Here is a 15134-nt window from a genome sequence, read left to right as displayed (position 1 = left end):
AATTTTCTTCCATAATGGTGGTAACTTGCAGCTGAGGCCATAGGATGTTACAAAATTATTTATGCAATGTTAGCCACTCTTTTGGACCCCGGATCTGTTTTGTTGCTCACAGTGAGAGCAAGAGCAAGAGCTAGGTTAGCTGGGGATAGCCTGTGAGTCCCAGTCACCCTGCAGTAACATGTGAGCTATTAATTGAGTGTTCTGTTAATATCATAGGGGCCTATGAAATATTCAGCTCCCTAACTGAGTTATTAAATGAGATCAACTTGCTGAGTAGCATGTAACTGATTATATTTATTCCCTGTTTTTCACTCGAATTTCAAGTGCAGAATTAACCCACTACAATTTCAGGAGCCTGAGGAATATATGATTTTAACCATTCTTATTTCAGGTATTACAGACAGATGTAGCATGAGGAAGCCAGTGATTATATTTTGGAAGTGAGAAATATATCCCTAGATAAGGTTCTGAGAGAAACATTTTTCTTTCTTTCTTTTCTCATTTGAAAGTATTATCTGCTGGGAGGCACAACACAGTCAGCCTGACTTTGAAACCTGCTAAACCGTTCCTCAACCATGAACTTGAGATAGTGGTTAGAGTAAATTATTGGAATCTCTATAATGTATTATCAGTAAGAACTGTACCTTTGAAAAAGTTTAAAAGTTAAGTATATTTAATGATGCCTAACATATTTTATTGGCTGTGTTTAACAAAAGGCACTATGCCGCAGTTGTTTTTGACAAGCATGAAAACATCACAGCATGAGACTGCAAAAGGAATTATGGAGAGAAATTACAAGTGATCCATCTCTCAATGAATTATCCACCTCAATAGCCCGCAGAACTCAGCTACCAATTAACACCTACTTTATTACATGTTGGGATGTACTTAATAACTTTCATGTGTTTATGCACTATTACCTTGACTGATGCCTCTTGTACAATTAGGCATAATTGGCATATCAATATGCAAAAGTTAAAAGGATTAACCCTCTTAAAACTAATGAGCATTTCTGTATCCAGCTGCTAAATGAGACAAAATTAGCATTTTTCACTTTTGGGCAGGATTTTATCATGCAGTTTCTCATTGTTGATATTACCTTGTTACATAACTTTAGTTTGGGGGGTTGTATGCTGGACTGCTGGAGAATCAGAGTTTTCCAAAGTTAAATTAGCTATAATTATCCCAGCTTTTGTTTCCGCATTCTTAGCCTCGGCAATATGTATTCCTCGATAAGGAACAAAAATAAAAGTTACTTTTGGTTATGTGTGCTCAGTGCATAATTATATAAAAGGGGTATTTTAGTGAGGATATGTCATTTCACCAAGAAAACTTGGCTCAGAGATACTGTATTGAAAGCTTGCCATGGCACTAATTTTCTTTCTGTCTCAGTTCTTTTCATCTCTTTTTTCCATGCACAATTTTCTGACTAGATACTGACAGAATGTAAAGTATTTTGGCATATTTATTCAAACAAGCCTGTTAAAGATATCTGCTCAAGCTAAACTAAGAACTTGATTTCTCAGAAGTTGGAAGTTGGGGTAAGGTCAAGGGGGAGATTTTGAACTTAGGGAAAGTGGGCGAAGATATACACTAAAATGTGTGCAGAAGTTCACATGTAGCATGATTTTCTGTAACAGACACAAATACATTTAATTTGTACAGAAAGAAATTGAGTATTTAGAAACTATATATGTATTATGTGCCCTATTTAATATATTTGGCATATATATACTATTTGTTACTGCCATGCCAATTATGTAAATTAACAAGGACTTAGAGTATATACTAACACAGTCTGATATTACATTACTATGATTTCACCTATAATAAAAAATGATAGTAATTCTAGTCAGATCTATTATGTAATTTTGTCATTAATTTATAAAGTCCTTTTTTAAATTTGATTAATTAAAATGTGTGTAGTAAGACTCTCATATAAAACTCTCATATATATGTCATAGGAGCCTATGTCCTTGATGTATTAAATCGAGGAGTACTTGAAATGCCAATATAAACATTTATGCGACCCCAAACTCTGCAAACACAGGTGAATTTACTTGTTGAATTAAAAGTTTTTATTGCCTAAGTGCTGCAGGGAAGCATTCCAGTAAAACAGGTATCAAGAGTCCATTAGTATTTTATTGGTGGCATGCATCATTTTCTTTAAACACCAAAAAATCATTTTTATGTGGCTCATAAGATTGACGCCTTTTCAAAATTCAAAGAGGCCACTTTGCTTTCTAAGAAATGTTGGAGAGATGGGAAGTTTGGACATGGAATGACATGGTTAGTAAGAAAATTGCGTATCTGTGAGAACGATCTGGAGGTTTTGTGGGGAGGGAACGCTCTTTGGTCTCAGTGATTTGTTATCTCCCTGCCCCCTGCCCCAAGCACCAGAGACCTCTTAAAGGTGGACTGATGGTTTACCCGAACATGCTAAATACAGAAGCAGAAGGCTGAGTGAGCATAAACAGGGGCAAGTAAAGTGTGGGGCGAAAAAGGCTAATGTGCAATCCAGCGAATAGCTAATACAAAAGGTTTAATGTGACTTTGATGTTATTTGTAAGAGGGATGCCCAGCCTACTAGACAGCTTGAAAATAGATATTAATGAAGAGTTTAAATAGCCCAAGTCAGGAAACCACAGACATAGGATTTGCAGGCAGGAGCAGTTCTGGCATTTAATACCAGTGTCTTAAGCAGCATCATGTATGAATATTCACCATTTCCAGCTTGTAAACCCCACAGAGTGCATCACTCCATTCATAGCCATCATAGACAGGAAAATGTTTTATTTTTATTAGTATTCAGATAAAGACTTAGTTCAAGCCATTTCTAAACATTAACATACAAGACTCCTTGTGCTTCTGTTAACAGACAGTGTTCCTTCATTTTTCTTTTCAATATATTATAAGGAAAAAAAGGAAACAATTTTCCTTTGTTTCTTACTTCTGTGATTATAGGATACTTGCCAAAGTTGTGGCTAGCTAAAAAGGCAGACATAAAAATTGCTACTAAAAATATAAGCCTTCTGTTTAGCAGAGATTTGAGAAATATTATGAGGCTGTAGGACTTATCCCTGTTTACTTCAAATCAAGCTTATAGTTAGGTTTGAGGCTTTGTTTGTATAAATTGTCTTGAAGTGGATCCTGATATTCAATTAAAATGACACTAAATCACATTGAATTGATAAGACTTGGCATCTCAAACAAAGGTAATTGCCCGTATTGGTTTTATACAAAAATAGCACTGCTTGGAAAATGTGCAGCCAACACAGACTGTCAACTCCATTTATAGATCAATATGTGAAAACCATTGATCAGGCAGGCATGTATAACAGTAACACTTTGCATTTATTTGTTGTTTTTATACCACATTAAGGCTTACAGGATTATAGGCTTCCTAAATATTTTGACTTCCTCATAAATATATGATCTGTTGCATGTTAATTAAATGAGAATCTGCAGCCATTTCTAAAATTGTTTTTAGTTTGATGATTTCCTTTTATTGCTGTGGATCGTATGATCTGAAAATGGATTAGTTTCCTTTTGCATAAAGATTATTAAAGTTTATTTTTAATGTGTCCTATTTAGTATAAGATGTGGCTGCCTTTTTGCTTTGAAAAATACAGATACAGAAAATTATTTTCTCTTAGTGAGTGGCTGATCTTTTTTTATTAACTGGGCATTCTCAGAGCTCAGGGTAGAATTATTTCCTGACATATTTTGCACATGTTGTAGATAACTGGTCTTCCTGATTTTTCCTGATAGAATGAATTTGTTTTCTTTCTTTTCTTTTTGTCTAGCTCTGAAGTACAGGCATCTAATCAAACATTGTGTGGAAAACAAACTGATCATCTCAATTAAATTCTAGACACACACAAATATAATTTGAATTCTATTTTCCTGATTGGAGAACAAGCCTTACAAACTGTTCTTATACACTGCATTCTGCAGTTAAATCTTTCTTATCTCATCGATGTAAGGACAGTGTTTTGTTCCTAATCTTTATCGAACTATTGTGGATGACATTTGTAAGCCATTTTGGTTTATGAGGAAAAGCTGGAGGACAGTGGAGTGAGACTCTCCATAGATCCAAATCTCAGATACGACTACGAAATAATTTGTCTTCCACTGCAATTTTCTTTGCCACTGAGAGGTCAGTTTTGCTGAGAAATCTTTTTATATCCTCTATATACATTAGGACTACTGCTTTCAAGACAACACTTGGTTTTATATACGATATTAAAACAATAATAGAGAAACAAGTTTTCAGAAATAGCTCCCCTCCCAAAAAAAGAAAGAAATCATGATATTCAAAGGTTACCTAAGGTAACCAGTCTGCTGTAAAGCAGAAGAAAATATTTATTAGCTAGATTTTTTACTTTTACATAAAATGCCCTGGGTGGGAAGGAGGAAAGAAGAATCAAAACCACTAGAGATTTCTTTCCTGTCCTTGCCATCCTATGTCATCTCATGCTGTGAAAATCTTTAACTCTGTTTACCAAGCACAAATTGGACATGCCAAAGGTTCGGGAAGTTTTCATTGACAGTGTAGAGTCTGTACTTCAAAGAATGAGCTGGGGCTCTTGAGTTCATGTTCGAGCTTGCGTGGTTTCCATTTTAACTTGAGCATAGCTAAATTTGTTTATAATCTCCTACTGATTGAACATGGCGCTGAATGTACATGAGATACATTTTTTTTTTTAAGTTAGTCCTCTGATTACTAATTTGAATCCAAAACTCTAACCTTGTTAGCATCTGGACTTATTTCCATAATAACAACCCCTTCAGAACCTACAAAGTAATGAATAATTGACAACAAATGAAATGTTTTGATAGTTGTCGGCACAAAGCATGTTTAATGTTTTGTGTTGCTTCCTAGCTAATTATGTAGATGACACATTTGTCAGACCTTGACTGCCATTAGAAACGTGTTTCCAGAGGGGAGAAAAACAGGCTATTCATAGAGTAATTAACTAGAATGCTCAATGACCTGTGAGAGATTCAAATCGCTGCCAGTTCAGACATTGTTTTGTTACAGAAGCAGAGGGGTAATTAAAATTCCAAATTACAGTCCTATGATGGAGCATTTGTTTGTTGACAGTATACTCTTACTCTAGTTTGTTAATTCTTTTTAAAATTGCTTCTAATCCATTTTATAGCTTTAGGAGTTCCGTCTTTGAATTTACTGACAACTAATATTATGGTAAATTGTACTTCAATGGGGGTACTGCCCGCCTCACAGTTTCAAGGGAGCACAAGGTGGGTGGGATAAAAATAGCTCCTTCCCTAAACTGATATATCAGGTGCTGTCAGTGGGAATGCCACTAAACTGGAACATCTTGTTAAATACTGCATTTCCAATTCTGTATTAGGGGGAAATGTCCTGGCAGAAAATAGAGAGATAAAAAGGAAAGCAATGATGAACATCTAAAAAGGAGGAAAAAATGCTCTCCCAACAAGAAATGATTGATTAAGGTGTTTTATTAGACAAGGAGGAAGAGAGAGGAGATAGGGCTGAGGATGATGGGGAAGGTGTTGAGATCAGTGCAGATGTCTGTATGAGAGCTCTCTTGGATCACTCAAAAAACGGGTGTTTCTGCAGCAGTAAACTCCATCTCAGGTCAATAATAAACTGTAGGACAGGGGTATCATGCATTAATTTTTTTCACAGTGTTATTGGCATAGTTTACAAATCTGGAAGGCTAACATAGTCTAAAAAAATCAGCTCAAGAGAAATATTTATTTAGGTTGCTGAAAGTGAGAATATAGTTTTATTAAAAAGATCTGACAGAAGTCACACGGTGTTTGATGCAGGCGAGCTGACAGAGGCATCCAGTGGGCATTGATTATCCCCAAGTCACTGTCAGCTAGGATTGATTTTCACTTTCTCCGTTTATGTAACGGTTCCTGTAATACAGCTGACCCCGAATCATGTTACCTTGTCATTTCTCTGCATGGATCAAGAAGAGATGAGCTGAAAATAGCTAGACACTGACCTTGAACTTGCCAGAAAAGTGAGAAGTGACAGTGGGGTTTTTCTGTAGTACATGTACAGAGATGAAGGCAAACTGTGCCTTGTGTTGAGTTCACTGCAGCAGCACAAGGGGGCAGAGCAGTACTAGGGATTACAGGTAAAACTGCTTCTGCACCAGCATGTAAAGCCTCTGAAATACCAAGTTGAGACAGAGGTCTCATTTTTACATCTTCGTGTAGACATAAAGGAGAATTACTGATGAATCAAAATCTCAGGTCCCCTGATGTTCATAATCAGTAATCTCAAAGTGTACATTCTAATTAAAAAAAAAAAAAAAAGCTTACCTAATACTCTGTGTGGCAGCAACTATGCTTTTCCACCAAATTATTTGCAGCATCTCTTATTTAATTCATATAATACTCTTCATGCTTAAAATAATTTTGGAACCACAGTGACTATTATTAAGGGGAAAAGTGAAAGTGAAGTCGCTCAGTAGTGTCTGACTCTGCAACCCCGTGAACTGTAGCCTACCAGGCTCCTCCGTCCATGGGATTCTCCAGGCAAGAATACTGGAGTGGGTTGCCATTTCCTTCTCCAGGGGATCTTCCCAACCCAGGGATCGAACCCAGGTCTCCCGCATTGGAAGCAGACACTTTAACTGCTGAGCCACCAGGGAGCCTTATTGAAGGGGGGTTTATGGCAAATTCCTAAGATGATATGAGTCATTTCAGGTACAGTTGTATCAGAAGCTGGGAACAGTCTTTTTAAACTTAGTTGTCGTGGGTTAGTTGCTAAGTTGTGTCGGACTCTTGTGACCCCATAGACTGTAGCTCACCAGTCTCCTTTGTCCATGAGATTTCCCAGGCAAGACCACTGGAATAGGTTGCCATTTCCTTCTACAGGGTATCTTCCCTACCCAGGGATCAAACCTGCATCTCCTGTATTGCAGACAGTCTCCTGAATTGCAGGCAGATTCTTTACCACTGAGCCACCAGGGTTTTTTACACTATTAAGTATCAAAACCCCAAATTAAAATTGGACAGTGTTATATGATGATTATAGGTGCAAAAAGGTAAAATGCAAGCTGCTAAATAATGTTTGCCATTTGATTTATGTTTTTATGTGCCTTGTACATTTTCCCATTTTAATACTTGCCTCACTTTTCAAAAATTTTCTTTTCTTAGATCATCATTATAACTTTGATTAATCTAAAGCACAGTGTGTTCAGAATATTGTCCTTTGATTGTTAGCACTTAGTTAAGTTAAATCATTGTTGTACTGATGCGGAATGTTTCTTATAAATGACACTTGACTTGCCAAGTGAAGCAGAGAACTGAAGCAGATTGAGAAACAGAAGAACAAACACTGACTTTATCCCCTAGGTTGTAAGTGCCTTATGTAATGGCAAAATGGTATCTTTGTGTGCATGGTTGCACAATAACATTGCAAACCTCTACAGTAATAAGATCCTTTCTTGCCTATAGTGGATTCTTTCTTTGTGTTATACATGTATAGTAAATACACATACCTACATCTCTCACTTCAGAGTGAGAGGGACATGTATATAAAATTTATATATTTGAGCTTATTTTTATATCCTCAAAATATAAAAGGAAAAAGAGCTACATACATATATCTACAAGCTGAAATATCCAGATTGCTGCAGTACTCTTTTTTGCAATAGATTTAACTCAGGACAAACAGACAATGTTAGATCTGAGAAATAAGTAGAATTCCAATAAATTTCAAGAATGAAATAAATAGATCATTTGGTTGCCAGAAATGAGGTTGAAAATATTCAGAACAACTGTGTCATCAGAGATCTCTAGTACCTTGTTTTTGTCCTCACATAGAAGATGATAACTTGTGTTGTTGAAGCATAAGTCCTCCAAAGTAGGTCTTGGAGTGTGTGTCTGTGTGTGTGTGTTTTGTGGTGTGTAGGAGGGGTGAGGATAAGGCAGATTTACAGTTACAAAGTTGATGTGTCTAAAATTGATGTCTTGAAGGCAAATCCTGAGGAAGAGTCACTTTCCTTTAGAGTCACACAATCTACATTGCATTTCTGTTCCTCAGAGTGTGCAGGGACCTCGTGTGTGCCCTTTCCCAGGTGGTAGGAAGCCCATCTCTAAAGAGTTGATTAGCTTCTGCTTCTGAGAGCAAGACATATGTAAAGGTGTTGGCTGCTAAAACACTTCCCCAGAGTTGTCATTCCACCACCCTTCAGTGTGTAAGGCTTTTAATAAGGGACTCTAGTCCCTCATGTGTTCAGATCCAGTTTATTGTTACCATCTGTTTAATTATACTCTCAGGTTTGTGTTGGGAAGCATGAAAGTATGTTATCCAGCCTTTGAATCCCTGTGTTCCTAAAGAGATGTGGCTAAAGTGCATGTCAGTTTTCAAAGAGCATATTAAAAACTGATAAGCAGAACCATCTCCAAACAACACTATGTAAGAAAAAAAGACATTTTTTATATTAATGCATGTTGCATGTAATTAGCAGATGTACACTGATGTGGCACTTTCTCCCAGAAATGATGCCATCTTCTTTATGCACAAACTCATATGCTTCTTCTTTGTGATGATGGATTCTGATTCCCATTCACTTCCAATTCCCTGGTAATAAGTTTATTGGGGAAGAGATATGGAATTTGAGTTGTAATAGGATGTATAGCTGTCATATGCCAAGCAAGTTTAAGGATATGATAAATTGGGAGATAAATAATATCCTCCAAAAATGAGAAGAGACTCTTTGGGAAAGGTGAAAAAACCCTAGAGGAAGTTGCTTTATTCTTTCTCTTTCTCCCCCTCATTATTATTATTGCATTCCATTTTTTTTTTTTTCAGAGAAACACCAGCATTTTTTTTTTTAATGGTAGCTCCTGTAGTCACCATGATATGGTACATTTTTCCCCATGTAAATACCTTTGATAAAATTACATTGACTGACTCAGACCTCTCACTCATTTATGTGCAAATTATTTTACATACCAGCTTTTGGGTGAAATAAAACTTAAAACGAAACAAAGCCAAATTCTGGTCTTTAAGTATCAAAATGTTGTAGAGGTCTGGCTCTGAAAACCAAAAGGAAATAAATTAAATGTTTATACTTTCTAAATAAAACCAAAAAAAAAAAAAAAGACAATGGCTGCTAGTGTTTTATTTCTTTTGTCCCTGAGGAGATGATCTCAATAAGCTAGTTTCCCTGAGATTCGAAGATATTTGATTAATAATGTGTTTGAAAATGTCCAGAAGTACTAGTCTTATTTTTATTGTGAGTGCCTTCCACAGCACCATAAACACAAACAACCATGGTACTGTTCCTTTTTTTTTTTTTAATTCCTTCATGAGGAAACCAGTACTGTTCTTGCCTCATAATCTTGTTTCTATGGAGGAGCAGGAGGAGGAAGAGTGATGGCACTAACTTTCCTCCACTCCTTTTGGACACCTGACCTGCTTTCTTTCCCACAGGGTAAAAGGCAACTGCAGACTTCGTATTTCCAATGAGAAGGGACATGTGTCTCCTTGCATTGAATTGTCTTAGATCATATCATGTAGCACAAAGTGACCCAATAAAGGAAGACAGGAAAACAAAGTGACAGTTTTGTTGGCTCAAATATAAACACCGACATCGAAACATGGGGGCAAATCCTAGAGGTCCAACCGCCAGATCACAGGAACTAAATATCAAGAAGTACTGCTAAGTAGTGATATTCTGTACTTAAATAAAATGTGTTCAAGGTGTGGTCAATAATCACCAGGGAAAGGATAATGAATAAATAAGCTTAGTTCAGGTTAGACGAACTGATCCATGAGAAAGTGAATCTAGCTTTGACAATACATCACCCACTGTGGTCTTGCCTATGGATTATAGCCTGACAGTGGGTAACCTTACATGACAACATCCTCTTTCACTGTGTATTACTGACAGTGTCCATGCCAATAACATGTGATCAAATAGAAAAGAAAGAACTTTACATTCCTGGATGTGCTATCTTTAACCTCAGTACTTTTAATATTATCCTTTAAAAAAAGGACAAGAAATTTTCTTTCTTGTCTTTAAAGTACTAATGAATAAGCTTTTACTGTCACACAGATTATTAATTTGGCATCTTTTTGGTTCTCATCTATAACACATTTTAGATCATAAAACCCTGAATATAAGGGCCCATTATAGTGGATAATGTTCTTGCATAACAAAAATCCTAGAAAATGTCATCCGGTAGTGTGTTCTAAGGTCCCTTCATTAGTAATTTCCTGCTCACAAAGTTATGATCATCCCAACGCAGCCTCTGTTTGTGTCCCTTTAAGAGACCCCAGAGTGGAAATGGGTGAGCAGGTCAACTACTTTCATCCGCTCATTCGTTAGTCCATTCTTTTCCATTTGGCAGATATTTATTGGCAGCTATCAAAGACTGCTTTGAAAACTGGGGACACAAAGCATAAAGGTTCTCTGTTCTCTTAGAGTTTACATTCAAGTGAGGTAGAATCTGGGTATAATACCCCAGACTCATCCTGTTTGCTTCCTAGATGTCATCATCATCAACACCTGCTCTTCCTCATTCTCCATACTGATACTAGCATTGCCTACCTTTCACCTTGCCACAGATATTGTATACAGTGTTTAAAAGATACTTATGAAATAGCAGAACTTCACTGTCTCTTCCTATAGATGCATTTCTGTGGGTTCTAAGTCCCAAACAAGAGTTTTTTGCTTTTTTTTTTAATGTGAAATTGTGGAACTCCAGCCTGATTTTAGCCTATTAATACTTTAAACTCTCTTTTGCACACTTTGATCTATTTCCCAAGTAAATACAATAGTTCCTTTAGCAAATCCAAATTTTTAAAGTTCTTTCTTTGGTAACAAGTCATGGTACAAGTGTTCCCAACTGGTTCAGTTTATAATGCCTTTTTATTCATCACCCATTCTTAGTCCCTCTTCCGTAGTTTTCGTGAACTTATTACATATGTTTAACTGGAGTAGTTGAAATAATAATTTTATGACTACAAATTAAAGTGTTAGAATGTATACTTGACATCTAGGATGTTTATGCTTTCAATATGAAGACTGAACACAGAACTAATTTAGAAGTTTACAGAGCATGCAAAATTTTCACCAAGTTGTTGACTCTTCAGTAATTTTTGATGTGATCTTTGCTGTTGAGATCTGACTGAATATTGTCCTCCAAGTACCCATGCTTTGTTGAATTTTGTGGGGTTAATCATGGAAGGAATGATTTAATTTACAGACCTACCTAAGTGGCCCCTATCAGTGTTATCCTCATCTATTTAAAAGGAGCATGCCATCATAGTCCTTAAAACACATCGCTGGCTATGACACTAATGTGCTCCTACACTGAAGCAAAGGGGATAACACTAACCACAAAGCAAAGACCAGAGAGCATAGGCTCAGTTGGCAGAATGAGCTATTTTAAGGCTTACTCTATTCAGGAAATAAAAAGAAAGAAACAAAAATGTTTTGAAGAATAATTTCTTCAAATTGCATAGACAAACTAGGGCCAAAATACAGTAATATCCAGGTTTTGTAATAAACCAGTCAGTTGACTAGTTTAAAGATTTAGCTCCATGTAGAGCAAAGTGACTCCTAGATATTTGTGAATAAAGGCATATTTCCCTTACTGTGTTTCACTCTATGTCACATCATAGACTGCCTTTTTTTGTTTTTGTTTTTTACAAACTGAAAGTTTGTGGCAACCCTGAGTCCAGTGAATTGGCGAGATTTTTTCCAGCAGCATTTGGCTATTTCATGTGTCTGTGTCACCTTTTGGTAATTCTTGTGATATCTCAAAATTTTTCACTATTACTATATTTGTTATAGAGATCTGTCTGCCATCAGTGATCTTTGATGCTACTTTTATAATTACTTTGGGATTTTTTAGAAATAAAGTATTTTTTATTTAAGCCATGTACATTTTTTTAGACATAATGTTATAGACACAATAGACTAAAGTATAGTGTCAACATAATTTTTATATGCACTGGGAAATCAAAAACATTTGTGTGACTAGCTTCATTGTGATATTAGCATTTTGCAGTGACCTGGAATGGTATCCGCAGTGTCTGTAAGGTATGCCTGCACTTGGTCATGCACAAAATAGGTTCTACTGAGACTTCATAGTTTCTTAATTATCTCATGTGTGCGTAATTGGACAGAAGTCTTGTCATGAGTATGGACAAGGAAACCCAAACTAGATACTGGATGCATTAAAGAGATCCGTTTGCACCCTTTGACTGTCAATCTGAGCTTTTCTCTACTCATGGTGACCTTTCAAGTTCTGAGCTCCCCACCTTCTGCCTGAGTGCTTGCTGAAGCCAGTCTTGGGAGGTCTTTGCTTTCCAAGATCACTAATGTATACTTGGAACTCCAATGGCTTCCTTTTACTTATGCTTCAAGGATTTATTTAAAGACAGTATCAATTTCATATATACTTGTGACAAGAGGCTAATGGTATAAAGTAGGGTTTGCAAACAAGTGAATGAACCAATTTTGCCCATAGGTATTTTTCGCATGGGATTTTGTTTTTAAAATTTTGAATTTGTTTCTGGCTTACTTCACTCTGTATAATAGGCTCCAGTTTCATCCACCTCATTAGGACTGATTCAAATGTATTCTTTTTAATGGCTGGGTAATACTCCATTGTGTATATGTACCATAGCTTTCTTATCCATTCGTCTGCTGATGGACATCTAGGTTGCCAGGTTTGATGCATGATACAGGATGCTTGGGGCTGGTGCACTGGGATGACCCAGAGGGGTGGTATGGGGAGGGAGGTGGGAGGAGGGTTCAGGATGGGGACCACATGTACACCCGTGGCAGATTCATGTCAATGTATGGCCAAACCAATACAATATTGTAAAGTAATTAGCCTGCAATTAAAATAAATAAATTTATATTTTAAAAATTTTAATTTGAAAGCCCTTGGTTGGAGTAGCAATGTCTCTCATCAATTTATGCTATCTGCTTGGCCCTGAAGAGATTTCAGTTTATAATCTTACAGCCTTTTCAGTGACTGACTATTTAGAATTGAGAACATAATGTGGCAAGTCAGAAGATGACAATTGTTAGTTATCAATTTGAGAATTTAGAAGATGACAATTGTTAGTCATACATTTGGAAATGTAGTCTCTACCACATTTCACTGAGAGTGTGAAAACATTCTGTTATATAGCTAAATATGAATTTTCTTATTCAGATTTTTTTCATGTGGGATTAATTTCAATTTTAGACTTGCACATTATTATAAATTAACAAACAACTTGCTGCCTTTTAGAAAACACTAGATTATCTCTGGAAATAGTGTTCTTGTTACCAAGTTATAAATACTCTGTTTATTCTGGTTTATCTGTAATTTAACTTCTGTGAAGTTTGTTGAATATTTCTTAAAACTTGATGATAAGCTGCTTTATATTTAAGTGAAGCAGTACACTTCTAAATATTATAAAAAAGAATCACACCAGACCCTTAGAAATGAGAAATTATACTATTTGACAGTTTATAATATTATACAAAATTTAAATCAACTTATATTTGACTAATCATCTTATTACTTATCATTTACTTTACATTTTTACTAATTAAACTTAATTTGAAAGCTATTAAACTTTGTTAGAATTTTTATTTCTTTTTCAGTTGACATGTAATATCCCATAAAAAATGAAACACAGAAAAAATGAACCTTACAAATAGTCTCAACGCAGCTCCTTATAGCCAAATTTTTTTTTTTTTTGAGAATAGGCTTTACCAGGTCAGAAGCTGTGTGCCTTTATGGAGAGAAGATAGGTTCACATAAGGAAGAGAAAAAGTTCTTTGAAACAAAGATCAAAGGGCTCTCAGAGATCTTTAGACTTGCATCTTGCATGCTGAAACAGACCCCAAAATGTGTTTTGCCTGTCCCAGTTTCCTTCTTGTTTTTTTAATTGAACTGGCATTTTAACATTGTGAACTTTCACAAAAATTTGTATATGTAACACATCTCAAAATATCAGACATTCTGGCATCACAGGGCATCATTCTGGCTCCCCAAAGAGTAGGCAGTAACCAGCTAAAGGTAAATAGATGTTGCCCTGTCTAGATGCATCAAGTAGCCTCTAGTTCACCACATTTAAATCCAGGTTCCCTTCGCTGGATCCTGTTACCTACCTGACATCTGAGTTGGCAATGTCAGCTTTAGAGTTTCCATTCCAACATTTTTTAAATGCCCACTAAGGACAAAGGAAAGCTGTGTTATCATTCAGGTAACCACAAAACTAATGTTTCCATTGACTATAACTTTTCTAAGTTGCCTCTTCCAGATGAGAATAAGGTTTGGAAACAGGAAGACATGGTTCATTTATGTACCAAAGTGGTTATTTACATAAATGAGACTTTGGAAAACATGATCCTCTGCTGATTCCCAGAGACACTAATTAATGCCCCTGTGGCACACAAATCTCCAGTGACAAATCAAAGATGCAGTCGTGGGGAGATGTGGCAAGCCTCTGTCCCTGAAGTGCCCCCTCCAGGTCCAATCAGAACTGTCAGGGCACGTGTCGTACAGAGGTTGTGATGCTCTTGTTAGTTACGAGTTGGGTACATGTTCAGTATTTTGACCAGTAACATTTGACTCTAGCCAGGACTAGAATTATTTTTAGGCAGTGTAACCCAGGCATAAATCATCCTCTCAAGTACTTCTACATGATGGGTTACCTTCAAAGTGCTTTGCCACTGCATGGAAGCAAATTGGAGTCTGGTGATTATAAACACGGGTTAGTGCTGAGCAGACATGGGAAAAAAATCCAGGCTCTGCCGCTTACTTACTATGTTACTTTGGACAAATTTCTTGATGGTGTGGGGGCTTCCTAGCTACATTTTTATTTTATTTAAAAATTTTTTTAATTGAAGGATATTTGCTTTACATTAGTATGTTAGTTCCTGCCATATATCAATATGAATCAGCCACAGATATACATATGTTCCCTCCCTCTTGAATCACTCTCCCACCTTCCACCTCATCCCACCCCTCTAGGTTGTCACAGAACACCAGCTGTGAGCTCCCTGCATCATACAGCAAATTCTAACTGGCTATCAATTTTACATATGGTAATGCATATTTTTTCAGTGTTACTCTTTCAATTTTTCCCTCTCTTTCCTTCTCCT

At 36.4% G+C, this 15134-nt stretch overlaps 1 protein-coding gene across 3 annotated transcripts in view; it reads left to right on the top strand.

Moving 5' to 3' along the window:
• ARHGAP15 (Rho GTPase activating protein 15) overlaps window positions 1-15134 on the top strand; it is a 698570-nt gene that overhangs the window by 33964 nt on the left and 649472 nt on the right. The window lies entirely within an intron of this gene.

The sequence above is a fragment of the Bubalus bubalis genome, chromosome 2 (assembly GCF_019923935.1).
Source record: "Bubalus bubalis isolate 160015118507 breed Murrah chromosome 2, NDDB_SH_1, whole genome shotgun sequence".
Lineage (NCBI taxonomy): Eukaryota > Metazoa > Chordata > Mammalia > Artiodactyla > Bovidae > Bubalus > Bubalus bubalis.
The sequence above is the reverse complement of the archived record's forward strand: the minus strand, read 5'-3'. Positions and strand labels throughout refer to the sequence as shown.